Source organism: Stylophora pistillata, chromosome 2, assembly GCF_964205215.1.
Source record: "Stylophora pistillata chromosome 2, jaStyPist1.2, whole genome shotgun sequence".
Classification (NCBI taxonomy): Eukaryota; Metazoa; Cnidaria; class Anthozoa; order Scleractinia; family Pocilloporidae; genus Stylophora; species Stylophora pistillata.
In genome coordinates this window covers 20,188,225-20,202,982 of record NC_142520.1, presented here as the reverse complement: position 1 = coordinate 20,202,982, position 14,758 = coordinate 20,188,225, and the positions used below count along the sequence as shown (strand labels likewise).

General features: G+C 38.7%; 1 protein-coding gene and 1 pseudogene across 1 annotated transcript in view; one reads left to right on the top strand and one right to left on the bottom strand.

Moving 5' to 3' along the window:
• LOC111347678 (uncharacterized) overlaps positions 1–14,758 on the top strand; it is a 724,620-nt gene that overhangs the window by 61,009 nt on the left and 648,853 nt on the right. The gene's annotated exons all lie outside the window — the stretch shown is intronic.
• LOC148737666 (uncharacterized) lies at positions 2,584–4,498 on the bottom strand (annotated as a pseudogene).

Here is a 14,758-nt window from a genome sequence, read left to right as displayed (position 1 = left end):
TCTCGGTCAAATTGCTAGCTTCAGTCAACAATGGGAGACCCAGAATACAAACCTGGACCACTTAGAAAACGCTGTTGATCGAATGACCGAGATCTGTACAACGTTTGGCGATCTTCATCAGAGTGTACCCACTAACAGCGCTGCAAATAGTTCAGTTGTTGGCCTGACGAGTATTTTAGACGATATACGAACACATCATCTTTGTACGAGACTCAAAGGTTTAAATACAGAGCCTGCCTGTTCTTGTGAATGCCAATGCCCAGTGAGCAGCAGTGGCGAAAAAGGTCACCTTCGCTGGGCTAGCATTGCTAAATTACTGGGAATTTCTGATCATGAGAGAACTCTTAGAAGACGAAGAAAGGAATTTGGAATCTGTTCGGAGTTCAATGTTTGAGTGACAGGTGATTTGCAATCAAAACAGAACGCAGGGTTATCGGAACAGCAACAAGAAGATTTATTTCAAAATGAACGTAGTTTTCACTTGATAAACTTTTCACTAGCCCGTAACTCAGTAAACTTTCACGGCCTCCGCCAACTTCGATCAACTTGAAAATACACACGGCCTCCGCCAACTTCAATAAACTTGTGAAAGGTAGTCTGGATATTAAACCCGGAATTAATCCCGCCGGAATTTTTCAACGTCTGTTTTTTTTTTTTCATGACAGGACGGAAAATGTGTGCACTGTAAGTACCTCCCGTCGCCCCATACAAAGCCTTACAAAACTTTTCTAAGGCTTTGTATGAGGACAACGGAAGGTACTTACTGTGCACGCATTTTGCGTCCTGTCATGTCCAAAACGACTCCGATGATTTTCCGAAGAGTATATGAGCTCCGAAAATGCTCAGATGATTAACCCAAAGATTATTCGATGGTTTCCAAAGTTACTCAGAGAGTCCTGAATTTTTGAAGGCTTGTTTTTTTCAATTAAAATTAATAAATAAATAAAACTGTGAATTTATATTGCGCAGTTTCCATGACGGGATGATCAACTGCGCATTACAACAATGCATGGAATAAATACTAATTGCATCATTACAACAATGCATAAAATAAATACTAATTACATCATTACAACAATGCTTTGTAATAGATACCAGTTACATCATGTGTAGTATAAAATGTTAAAAGCTGAGCTAACTAAGAATAAAAAACCCTTACTAAAAAAATGCGTCTTTAAGAGTTTTTTAAAAGTGTCGACAGACTTAGCCATTCTAATTTCCAAAGGTTGATCATTCCAGAGTTTCGGCGCCGAAGCAACGATAGCACGGTCGCCTAGGGTTTCTAAAGTTGTTAAATTCGGGTAAGACAGTAGTATTCCGTCATTAGAACGCAGTCCATATCTTGAATTTAAAGGCTTCATTTTGAAAAGATCATCGATATAGGACGGTGCGGATTTGCGAATGGCTTTGAAAGTTAAAAGCAGAACCTTAAAATTAATACGAAATGAGACAGGAAGCCAATGCAGCTGATGGAGTACCGGTGTAATGTGGCAAAATTTGCCCTGCATAACATCAAGTCTGGCGGCTGCGTTTTGAACTCTCTGCAATTTGTCAATATGGCACTTGGACACACCGTATAATAGACTATTACAGTAGTAATAGCAGTAATATTACAGTATTAGTAGTCTATTCGGCTACTAATAAAGGAGTGAATAGTTCTTCTTTTTCTTTTTTCAAGTCTTTTTGGAAGAGTGTACGAGTGTACTTCGAGGATTAACCGACAACTATCCGAAGGTCTCCGAGGTTACCCGGATATTATTCGATGGTTTCCGGATGGTTTCCGGATTCGATGGTTACCCGGAGAGCCCTGAATTTTTGAAGGCTTGTTTTTTAATCCCGAGTTCTAGTAGCGCGAAGGCACGTTTTAGGAGGACAATTTAAACCTTGAGAACAATTCATTTGTTCGTATTCCAGCTTTCGTAAACCTTTGCCTCGTTTACTGAGGATCTAACCCTAACGATCTGATCTCAGTCTGCAGAGTAGACTGAGTTTAACTGTTTTATTCTTTGCAGGTATTCACTCTGTTACAACGGGTGTGCAAAGAGCTACTCTGACAACTAAACGGAGAGAACGCCTTTTTGATACTTGATTCTAAACAATCTGATTGGTTGATGCTAGCCACTAATGACATGACCAGGCAAGGTTTAAGGTCATGTCCATCGCAGAGAACAGTGAAGTTAACATGTCTGATCTAATTAAGAGAGTGATTTCTAAAACTGACAAATATATCCGCTACGTCACTCTTTCCGATCACGTTCGTTGCAATTTGAACCAAAATCAACGAATATGATATTTTCGCGTAACGCAATCACAATTGTAACTACTAGTTTCCAACGCAGCCTACCCAATTATGTATCAATGTAAAATGGGGTCGACAGGCCTACACGACTCCCCAGCGCGCGTTTAGAATAGCCTATTCAAAGTTTGGCCCTCACGAGTATGTCTTTGAGCGACCGTCCTCTTTTGTAAGATACGAGGGGTAGATTTTTTTTATATTTCGCTCAGTAGTGATTGTGTTTCTATTAAATGCCAGTTTCTCATGAGAATTTACTTTAGGTTTGGCCCTGATGGTTGGTATCATGTAACAAAAGGCAATATTCATTGGTTCGTCTTCTGTTTCTGTTGAAGAGCTAGTTTCTTGTTTTTGAAATACACCTCTGAGAGGGTTGTGTTAATGAGGTCCTCTGGGTAGCCTCTCTTTAGCAAATGCGCTTTGAAATTTGCAATTTTCTTCTCAAATATTGTTTGAGAGGAGTTTGTACTGAGAAGTCTAGGGGCCTCCCCTTTTATGAAGCCTTTTTTAACTCCTTGTGGGTGACAGGAACTATAATGTGTATACTGAAATGTCTAAGTTTGTTTAAAATGAGTACGCACATCAAGGATTGCGTCTTTTTCGAATCGTTCGCCTTTGTAGAGGTAGATGTTCAGGAATGTTGTTTCCTTATCGGAAATTTCAGGCGTAAATTTTATTAATGGATGATGATTGTTTGCTTTTTCGATGAAACGCTCTATTGTTGCTTTGTTTGTACTCCTTAGCGAGAAGATGTTGTCTATGTATAACGTTTCCAAACAAACGGTTTGAAAAGGCTTTTGTCAAGGATTTCTGTCTTTACCTTGTTCATGAAAATATTAGAAAAGGCGACTGCCATTTTCGTGCCCATGGCCGTACTATGTGTTTAAAGGTAGTGCTTTCCATTAAATTGGAAAGAATTTTCTTGGAGAATTAGCCTAGGCACTAGTTTTAGTCGTTGTGTAGGGATAGGAGTTCTGTTTCTGTAGAATACTTCGTATGCTCTGCATACAGTGTCTATTCCCTCTTCTTGTGGTATATTTGTATATAAGCTCGTAACGTCCATTGAAACAAGTATTACGTTATCCGGGACTTTCCTATTTTCTATGAAATTGACAAAGTCTGTAGTATCCTTTAGATACGACTTTTGTTTTTGTGCTATCGCCTGAAGGAGTTTGTCGACAAATGATGACAGTTTCTCTGTAGGACCATCACACCCTGACACTATCGGTCTGCTGACCGGGGAAGGTTTGTGTATTTTTGTTAGGGAGTAGAATTCTGGAATTCGAGGCGGATTTGGGGTTTGACAAAGCCATTTTATAATCATTACGTCTATATGATTACCGTAGTAGAGGTCTGCAATAAGTTGTCTGACCTTACGGTCCGTCTCTTTAACCATGGGTGATGCAAGAGGCCTGTAGTTATCTTCGTTATCTTGTAGAGTTTGGCCTTCTAAAATTTTGTCGCGTTTGTTCATGGCTACGGTTGTTGTTCCTTTGTCGACATTTTTGAGGTTTATCTCAGAGTCGCGTTTCAAGGTCCTGAGCGCCTTGCGTTTGACCGGAAGCAAATTATCTTTTGGCTTTGTTATTTCTATTTCTGAAAGGTCACGTTTAACCTCTTCTAAATAGCTTTCAAGGGCGACTGATTTTTGTATTGGTGGTATCTATGCAGATTTGACGTGGCAGGGATGGGTTTTTTTGTCCTCCTCTTGGAATATGTAAATCAGACGCATTCTCCTTGCGAATTGATCAAAGTCACGCAATAGTTGTAGTCTTTTCTGTTTTTTTTTTTTTTGTAACGGGTGTTGGAATGAATTTAAGCCCTTTTGCCATTAAATTAATCTGGTCGTTTGTAAGTTCTTTATTTGAGAGGTTTTTTATGTGCTTTTTGTTCGCATCTATTTTGATAATACATCTATTTTGAACGTGTTTGGCGTCTGACTTCTCTGCGCTCCCTGCGCTTGTTAGTTGCTAGCTGCTTGGCTTTTGAAATTCGTTTTTTGGCCCCATGTTTGTTTTGGGAGTGAGAGAATACACGTGTGTACTTTTCAAATTCTTTATTCTCCACTGTTTCTAATCTTTTCATCATACTGCCAACTAAGCGATTTCTTCCTGGAGATTGACAGCTATGTTTTTGACTGTCTCGATCGTTACATTGTCTTGATTGCTTTCAGCTTGCGCCACGCGCGCTGATTCGATCGTACTGCAGTTCTTAGTGTTCAGTGTTCCGGCCGTTTTGGCTCGTGTTCTTTTCGTTATTTCGGTCTTAAAACCACCGATTTCACGTTCATGAAAGCACATGATTGCCTTTACTGTTTCTTGCTTCGCGTTGTTACGGATTTGCTTTATCTCTTTTTGAAATCCTCGTTCGCTCTTATTTTGGCCCTCGTCCTATATTGTAGGGATTCTGGGCAAGTTCCTTTTTCTATGTCCATATTCTGATATCTATGTCTATATTCTATATCCTTTTTCTATATTCGGAGCTTGTACGCTCTTCGAAAAGGTAAGCTGGAAAGATAAATATTACTATAGGTAGTATCGGCCGACATGGCGACCGACATGTCGGTCGACAGTCGGTCGACATTCGGTCGACAGTCGGTCGATAGTCGGTCGACAGTCGTTCGATAGTCGGTCGACAGTCGGTCGATAGTCGGTCGACAGTCGTTCGATAGTCGGTCGATAGTCCGACAGAAAACCTGCAAGGTCTGTTGAGGAGGACTGAGGAAAGCCTGTCTCTAAGGGAAGAGCTTATCACTTTCGTTAAGCAGTGCTTTCCCGGAATTGAAATTAAATAAATGGTAGACTGACTTAGGCATTGTTATATTTTCTTTGTACCCTTGTAATGAATGATCGAGATCTCGATTATAGGGACGCTGACCATGTTAACCTATAATTTGACGAATGATTTGCTGTTTATTATTTAGTTTCACGGCCGTTAAAACTAGATAAGTTAATAATTAAAGATAAAAAAAAGATAAAATTAAAAAAATTGATAAAAAAAGATTAAGCTGGGGGTTCGATTGCTCTTCGAGGATCTCCGGGTAACTTCGGAGACCCTCAGATATTTATCGGTTAATCCTCGGAGTACACATTCGGAGCTCGTAGACTCTTCGGAAAAATCTTGAAAAAAGAAGAAAGGAGAATTGAAAAAACGATCCTTCAAAATATCAGAGCTCTCCGGGTAACTTCGGAAACCATGGAATAATCTTCGGGTTAATCATCTGAGTATTTTTGGAGTTCGTACACTCTTCGGAAAACCATCGGAGTCGTTTTAAATAAGAAAACAGGCGTTGAAAAGTTCCGGTAGGATTCCAGCGGAATTCCGGTGGAATTCTGGATTCCAGATTTTCCAGACTACCATTGAGAAATACTCACTGCCTCCACCAACTTCGATAAACTTGGAAATACTCACGGCCTCTGCTAACTTCAATTAACTTGAAAATACTCACGGCCTCCGCCAAATTTAACAAACACTGCCTCGTCACACTTGACTGATCACGACCAACTCCCTTCGCTTGTGAAAACTTGGTTGAAACTTAACCTAACCTGTCCTGAAGAGTTTAGAAAATAAATGCGAAAAAGAGTATAAATATTTCACTAAGTTATCATCTGATATGTAAACTGAGGACAAAAATCTTGAGTTTAGAACATATTTATGTAATTGGAAAGAAAAATTGCTAAACGGCATTTTTGTCCATTTTGGCGCCTCATATTTTTGTCCACTTTGGCGCCTCATACCCAGTGTGCCTCATTTAGTTTATTCCCAGATTATAGTTTTTTATCTTCTCCGGGGATTTTAGATATCAAACCAAAAAGAAAACAAGAATTCTTGGACAACATTAGTTTGATAACGTGCATACTTTAGTCCCTTATGACAGTAGGTTAAAAAAAATACAACTTTTTCAAGCATACTTTATTTCTGAACTTTGTTGTCGAATACCATGCAATTGATCCTATATTCAATTTATTTTCGGTAGGGACTTGAGTAAGAACAAGTTGAAGAAATTACCATCAGACATTTTCAGTAACAATACCCAGCTGGAGCGGCTGTAAGTTTGGAGCCTTTTATATTTGTGCAAGGAACGCGTCTAATGCATATCGCATTTGTGAGAATACCAGGAGATCAGGGCAACAATTTATCAGCTACAAAGAGAAGCAATAATTGTTATGATTTCTTAAAAATTGAAGAAGGGGGAGGGGTGCCTGAAATGCACCATTATGACTCTCTACCCATGCAAAGAACAGAATATTCTGGAATATTTTGAAGTATTCTAAAATACAAGTGTAATGAATGCTTCGAATCCAACTCGTATTGTTAAGAATAGCAGCAGATCACAGCAGCGATACATTAGCTCCACATGAAAACAGTTGCAAGGTACAAATGTTGCCTTTCCTTTGTCCCCACCTCTAGCTACTTCGGTTCAACATCGGGTGTTAGTCCTCATCTATGTAACTATCATTTCTTTCCTACATTAAAAAAAAAATTCTTGCCAAACTGACCCTCTTTGCCAGAAAAAAAAACAGGCGTTTAAGTGTATGGTTTCTACATCCCAATAAAGCTTGATTAACCCTTGAATTAGGACATTCTCTCTAAAAAATGCATTTGACCAGGAAAATTGTTTGTTCGTTACATACATTATCAAAGAAAACAGTTGTAAAGAGAAGAATGCTGGGAAAGCATTTCCTTTAGACCACTCCCCTCTTTCCTGATTAGTCTCTTTACCAAGTCAACTGCACTGGTAAATTTCGCCCTCAACAAGTTTTTCTGCGATAACTTTCCAATTAGCCAGAGAAATACCGCATAATGCTTCATTAAAAGAAAGCTTCTTCGCTTAAACTTAGACGTTAAAGCGACATTGTATGGACATCTTGCAACAGTTCAAATCAGGGTCGGGTGAAACGAACAGAGCTAACGTCGTTATTTTACTCTTTGTTCTGTATGGTAATGAGCATCCGAAAAGATCATAGAAAGTAAATATTTTCAATAAAATAATCATTTCCTGAATATTCTATGAAGCAAAGAGGGACAAGAGGCCTTAGTTCGAAGCGCTCAATAAAGCTGTCTTTTATGTGATGCAAATATTAACTTCGGGTACTTGTGGTATAGCTCACTGAGATGCTGTTTGCTCTAAAAAGTAGGAGTTGTATCTTGAAGCAGCCATTTTTAGAAGGAAGTTGAACAAAGGCAGGCTTTAAACCAAAATACACTGAGTACATCGGTGATCTCCATGAACCCTCCACTTGCACTGGATGCTATTTCGACTCCTGATGTACATACGATTGAGAACTCTGTCTTTCGGAAATAATTTCATTTTCTGTCAAATAAAAAAATCATTAATATTCAATAAGATAGTAAAGAAAAAGCCATTTACTATAGTAAATGGCTCTTTCTTTCTTTTTCTTTTAGTGACCCAACTGCCTCTAATGACCCAGTCAGTCATTTAAAGCCAACTGCCTCTAATGATCCAACTGCCTCAAACGACTGAATTGCCTCAAAGGACCAAATTGGTTCCAGTGACCTAACTGTTTCAGATGACCCAGTCATTTCAAATGACATTTCCTTTCTGAAACAGCAGAACCCGACATGTGGCCATTAGCGAAAATGACCCAATCATTGCAAGTGACCCAACTGTCTGGCGGAAATGACCCAGTCATGGTCAATATTCTGTGGACCCCCCGGTCCAACAAAACTGAGTGAAAACATCATCCCTTACATACCTGAGCGAAAGCGCTGAGGATTAAGGTCTAGGGTTTAGGGTTAGGATTAGGGTCTAGGGTTTAGGATTAGGGTTTTAGTTTAGGGTTGGGGTTAGGGTCTAGGGTTGGGGTTAGGGCTAAATGATACAAATGACGCTTAATGGAAAGTTCGGTAGGCGGTCCAAATCTGCGAAGGGGTGTCAAAATACGCTGGCGAATTTGGACCGGGGGTTTAAATCCGTGGAGATTCCAAATCTACTCTGACATCGAATAACGTACAATTTGCTAGGGTTTCCCTTGAGCAAGAAAACAATTGAAAAACATCGTGTTTTCTTGACGTTAGCGATTCGTAATTCTACGGTAAAACGCTTGGAAAATGAAGCGCTCTTGTGCTTAGGAAAAAAAACACTATAGGAAAAGAATGCAAGGTGTTCAGAAGTGTTTGCATAGAGCAGGAAAACAAAGTCGAAAAACACGGCTTCATTGCTTAACTACGGTCATTAGTAATTCTGCGTGTACAGCATCGTTCGCGTGCTCGGGAAAATTAGAGAAAAACTCTCGGTTGAACTTGCTATACACTAGCGTTTCCATGAAGTAGGAAAAAATCCACGAAGATCATGTTTTCATGCTATTAGTAATTCTCTGGGAATACGCTTGGAAAATGCAGGCGCCCGCGCTCGGGAAAACTATAGAAAGACGTTCAGGAAAACAAGATATCACTAGCATTTTCGTGGAGCAGGAAAGCAATAGACGAACTTAATTTTTTTATGGCATTTACCGTTCGCAATACTCCATTTTCGAATTCCCGCCACAATTCGGTCACAGTCTCCCTCACGGCTGGCAGAGTCGTCAGATTGAGGCTAACACTGCGTGCTTTGTGTAGTTTTCCTAGCAAACTGTTGTTTAGAGCTTCACACATGACTTCAAGCGATAATCGTAGCAATCTAAGGTCTTAAAGGTGACAGAATAAGCTCTCGAGTCAACGACACTACGATTCTCTAAGGCGATGCGAATTATGGACGTACATACATACCTACCTACATACATACATACATACATACATACATACATACATACATACATACATGCATACATACATACATTTATTTAATAAAGCAGCCAAGGGCTGATGTGGACCTGCATCCAAAATTTATAAAAAGTCCATATGCGTAAATATTATAACAATATTGGTGATAAAAGATAGTCAAGTAAAAAGAAAAATAAGTTAAGATTATATAAAATGTAGAGGATAAAATTAAGTTAAAAATATACATAGTCCTTATGTTTGTTAACTAGAAATGGAGCTCTGAATGAGAAATTATTGATGTCCTTGGAAAATCTACGTAAAATTTGCTTGAAATGGTCTTTACTTATTGTCTCATTTATATTGATTAATCTATTAAGAAATGTCCAAACTGTTGGTCCCCTGTATTGAATAGATTGTTCGCCAATTTCATATTTTACACGTGGAATAACAAATTGGCTGCCCCTTCGAGAAGATCTACTGCCGGACTTTAGCGTAAATAAAGATGCAAGGTTGTGAGGAACAATATCTTTGATGACATCGAACATGAACAGCAGTAAACGCCTATTGTAGAAGTATGACATGGGAAGCCAATTAAGACTTTGAGGATTATCTTGTTCATGAATTAGCCCAGCTGCTCTTTCATGTATAGGATTCAAGGCGTTGAGCATAGCAGTACCACAATTTCCCCACACAACTATAGCATATTTTACTGCTGGTATAATGAATTTGAAATAAATTTCATCCAATACTTTAGGGGGTAATTTATTTCCGCATACGTTTTAAGGTACCAACTTTTTGTGAGAAGTGTTTCTTTATATGGCAAACGTGCTTTGACCAAGACAAACGTAAAGTGAAAACCGAACTTTCGGACCTCGAGCAGGGCGTAGCGACGATTTGACGATTCGATGGCCCGGTAAATATTATGTTCGAGTAACAATGTGTTCAGAAAGATTTGTTTAATAGAAGATTTCGCGTCAAATCGAAGTTTTTTCAGAATTTTCAACATAACGCTGCCCAAACTCTGGCCTTGAAGGCAAGTAAACTATCTAAGCATGATAAATTTTACCGCGTGGGCTTTGTACACGTAAGAAATTCGTACGTTTTTCACTTCTAACAGCAAATCAAAAACTGTTTTGAATAAGTCTGTCGTCCCGAAATATTTCTTGGCCATTTTAGTCTTACTTCCTATTGACAGTTTCTATCTTACTTGAGATCTCTTCAATCACGGACAATTTCCATTTTGAAATAAGAATAACTTCCCAGCATGGCGCGACATTTCAAATACATCATGGGTCACGGGGATAAGTTTTCTCAGTTTATAATCTCTTGGTGCGGTGTGCTCAGGGAGTAATCATCATTTCTGAAGATTTAAGCCTTAGTAAGGTTCGAGAGATGATATTTAGTAAAATATTCAAATTGTCGAAAATACTATAAAACGTAGCAGAATAGAGCTAGGAAATCTTCGTAGATGTAGAGACTTGAAACTGGCTGTAATAGACTCATCACAATTTTCAAAGCCCGCGGAAAAAAAGGAAGAAAAATGATTAAACATTCCGTATTTCCAAAAGAAAGATCGAAGGCTTAGAGTCCTTATTTCGTGCTTTCCAACTCAATTATGCGAATCAGTTGGTTCCACTGCCGACAATGAAAATAATATGTATGCGTTAACCGTACATTGGCCAAAATATCATCATAGAAATCGTGTGAAAGACATTTGTAAATTAATTGCCTCCTTTGCACAGGGTTAGGATTTAATTTGCATTACTGCGCAGCACCTTTTTACGAAAAATTGTTACGCTATTTCAAATGCTCCTTGACAAAATGACTGTGTCCTCAGTTCATGTCTTAATGGTAAAGGAAATGCCACCAAAGAAAGCACGAACCCCCTGTGGATTCTCAAAAATAGGATTGGCCAATGGCTAATACATGTTGCATGGATGGATGTCTGATATATCGGCTCCGCGTGATCAACGAAATGTAATAATGCAGTGGACACGTTTGGCTCAAAATAGGAATCTCTTGCAGTATTAGTAGCTTTGCTTCTTACCCAAAACATTTCTCACCACTTGAAGGTATTGATGATAACGATAATGCATTTATATCAGCAATGCAGCTGAACGCCCGTTACACAAACTAACTGCCATCATTTGTTGACAGGTACTTGTACAACAACCAGTTGGAGGACTTACCAAAAGAGATATTCATGAAGAATACCAACCTAAGATATCTGTAAGTCAAAGACTAAAGACTATTCCTCCTAATTTTAGTCCTGCAGGCAATGTAAAAGGACAATGCACAGGGAAAACGAGAGTGTTGAAGAGATAGTTGTAACAGTTACTACACTGAAATGATCAGACATATTCACCAAAGTTAAAAAAAAAGTACTATTGTTAAAAATAGCATGTTGATAGATAAGGCCACACTTTGTAGTCGTCAATCAGACAATCGTTATGATATATGTATATCAACCCAGTCCACAGGTTCTTAGCATAGTTACCCTTCCAGTTTTAGGGTAGAAGGAAGGAGGCGGGATGAAAAGTTGCGTAGCCACTGGAGGCTTATTTCTTCCATCCTAGGGGGGAGGAAACTAGTCCACTTCCGCTTAATTCTGCCGGTGTGAACTCTCTAGCGTCCTTTTCGCGGTAAAAGGCTTTACGGGTTACCAGGACAAGACATGAAATGAATGATAATCCTCTTTCCGCTGTGGATTCAAAGTATTTTGTAGGGGGCATGGGCGGAAGGTTCAAAGGAAAAGAGGCTGTAGCCCAATATCTCCACCAATAGAAAATGAATTACGCTAATCAGTAACGCTTCAGATATATTGTGACCAAATATATACGTAAGAGGTACTTGAGTCTTTCAATTTTACAAGAAATAAGGTGACTATGGTAAAACAGAATCAATTTAAATTGAATAAACCTATCTGAGACTCTCATAAGAAGAATGTAATTAGTAATATAAGAGATATTGTTTAATAACATTTTCATTTCTCAACTTAAAGTCAGCCCAAGGACATATAATCAGGGACAATGACACTTACAGTGTATATATCTAGTAGAATGTCATCAAATGTTACATCTTTCATCTTATATTAGAGCCGTGATACCGCGTGGGATATTTTGTTTTGGTTACAATGCGAAAAATTTTTCGAATATTTCCTTACTTGCTAGAAAAATTATTTAAAGTGATGAGCGAAAAAAATCCAGCGTGAGAAGATTAATTGTGTTTGGTATCGGAGTTTTCAGAGGACACGGAAAAAAAGATCACCAATCATTTGGGTTCGAGAAACTCGTAAGGGGTGGAGGAGGGGAGTTTTGAGGTTGGCAGAGCAGAAAAAGGTGACTTGTTTTCCAAAAAGAATGCAACATAGTGGCCCCGATAATGCTTGAGCAAAAGAAACGATAGTAGGAAAAAGGAAAGCTTCTTGATTACACTTTTTTCAGACTCTTAACTTACAGTGTAAGAAGAACTTAGTTACCTTGTTTCCTTTTATTATAAGTTATTTTGTTGTTTTCCAAGCCTTTTCCTTTTAAGTTTTAATTTTGCGCGGGGCGGTACAAACATTCAACGTATTAAAAAGGCGTTCAATATTGAACCAGAAGTATTTTGTTTAGATTCAGGTGTAAATTTAAAGAAAATTGTTCAAAAGCAATAGCGGAAAAAAAACCCAGGATAGAAGAAAATATGATAGCAGCCATATTTAAAACATTTAAACTTTCTGCTTGTTGTGATTTAGACAAATCTGTGTTCGAATAATCTTCTTATCCACCCTTAGGAGCGGACATCACTAATTATAAAATATGCAAAGTTTGTCTAATACAGCTTGAATGCAAGACTACTATGTCAGGTTTATTTTTTTTACCTTAAAAGCTTCAGCTAAGTTAGCAGAGATACAAATTTTATTCCCTCCCTCTGTCTTGCGAAATAAGCCTGATCGTATCATATGAATCTGTGCGTGCGCATGCACAATAAAACAGGTTTTATTTAATCTTCAACAAACTATTTTCAGTATACGTTTCATATGGCTATTCCAATATTTCCCGCTCCAAACCATTGCTGTTAATTTACCCACCCCTTATCCCCTACTCAGTGTTGCTTGGATTATTATGAGAACCACAATGCATGACAATGATGGCCTCATTTGTACGGAAGACCGTTGATGATAGTCTTGTAAGAATGTCAAATACTGATGCTGCCACTAAGTTTCTTACTACCCTGAATGGCCAACATCCCAGTTTATTGTTCACGATGGAGCTTCCTGTTGATGATAGGATTCATTTTATCCGCATTAATATCATCAAGAATGAAACAAAACTTGAAACTCAAGTCTATAGAAAGCCAACTAATATTGCCTTGCTTTTACAATTCCACGGTCATACTGACAAACGCTATAACATTAGCCTTGCTTGATATCTTATCAACATGAGCATTCCAGGACAACTTGTTACTAGTAACTAATCCAAGATCACAGAATTCAGATGTTTCTTCCAGAGAGCTCTCATTCAGCTTAAGGTCAGAACGAAAAGGCATACTTTTTTTCGTGATACGCATCAATTTGCATTTCTTTACATTAAAATCCATTAGATTTCGCTGACTCCAGATGTGTAGATTATTCAGGTCAGATTGAAAATCATGTTGGTCTGATGTACAGTTTATCAGTCTTGATGTTTTACAATCATCTGCGTACAGTGCGATTGTGTTTCCAGGCATAACCACATCCGGCAAATCACTAATGAAAATTACAAAAAATAATGGCCCTAGTAGGGAGCCCTGTGGTACACCAGATGGGATAACAGACCGGGTAGAACTCTGTCCTTCAATAACAACCCTTTGCTCTCTGTGGGTCAAGTAATCCTCGCACCATCTTAGTAGGCTACCAGAGATGCCGAAATTACACAACTTCAGAAGAAGTATATCATGTGATACTCTGTCAAATGCCTTAGAAAAATCTAAGAACACGACATCCACCTGTAGTCCATCATCCAAGGCCTTTGTCCACTGATGGTGTGTTAATACCAACTGGGTAGCACACGAGCGACCCCTTATGAAACCATGTTGCCAATCTGTCAGGTAAGGGGCCACATGAGAATATATGGCATTATATACAATCTTCTCTTGGCATTTACTTGGAATCGATAACAGGGATGTAGATCGATAGTTCTCTACCACATCTTTAGCATCTGATTTAAACACAGGAGTGACATTAGCTCTTTTCCATGAAGAAGGAACTCTCCCACACCTGAACGACAAGTTAAACAGTAGAACCAATGGGTAAGATAGCTCCTCTGCACATTCCCTCAATATCCTCGCAGGAATGCCGTCTACTCCAGTTGCTTTATTAATGTCCAAGTTGCAGAGGATATTCTTAACTTCACTGTACGAAGTGAATACATCCATCAATAAGTTAGGATTAATCACATCAACATGAGAGCTGCCAGAGTTTGATGTTTTTGTAGAGAAAACGGAGCTGAAGAATTCATTGAACAGGGAAGCTTTTTCCACAGGATGTTTTGCAGACCTGGCTTTGCCAGAGTAAGTTATTACTTCTGGCAGTCTCTTGCTCTTGGACTTAAGAGAATGAAAAGACCAAAACTTCCTTGGATTAGTCTTCAGCTTATCCGATAGAGACTTTAAGTACTGGAAATACTTAAAGGAGATAAGACGTTTGGTCTGTTTCCTAAGAAGTTTAAACTTTGTTGTCACCTCAAGAGAAGCATTGGCCCTTAAACGCTTCCACAAGAC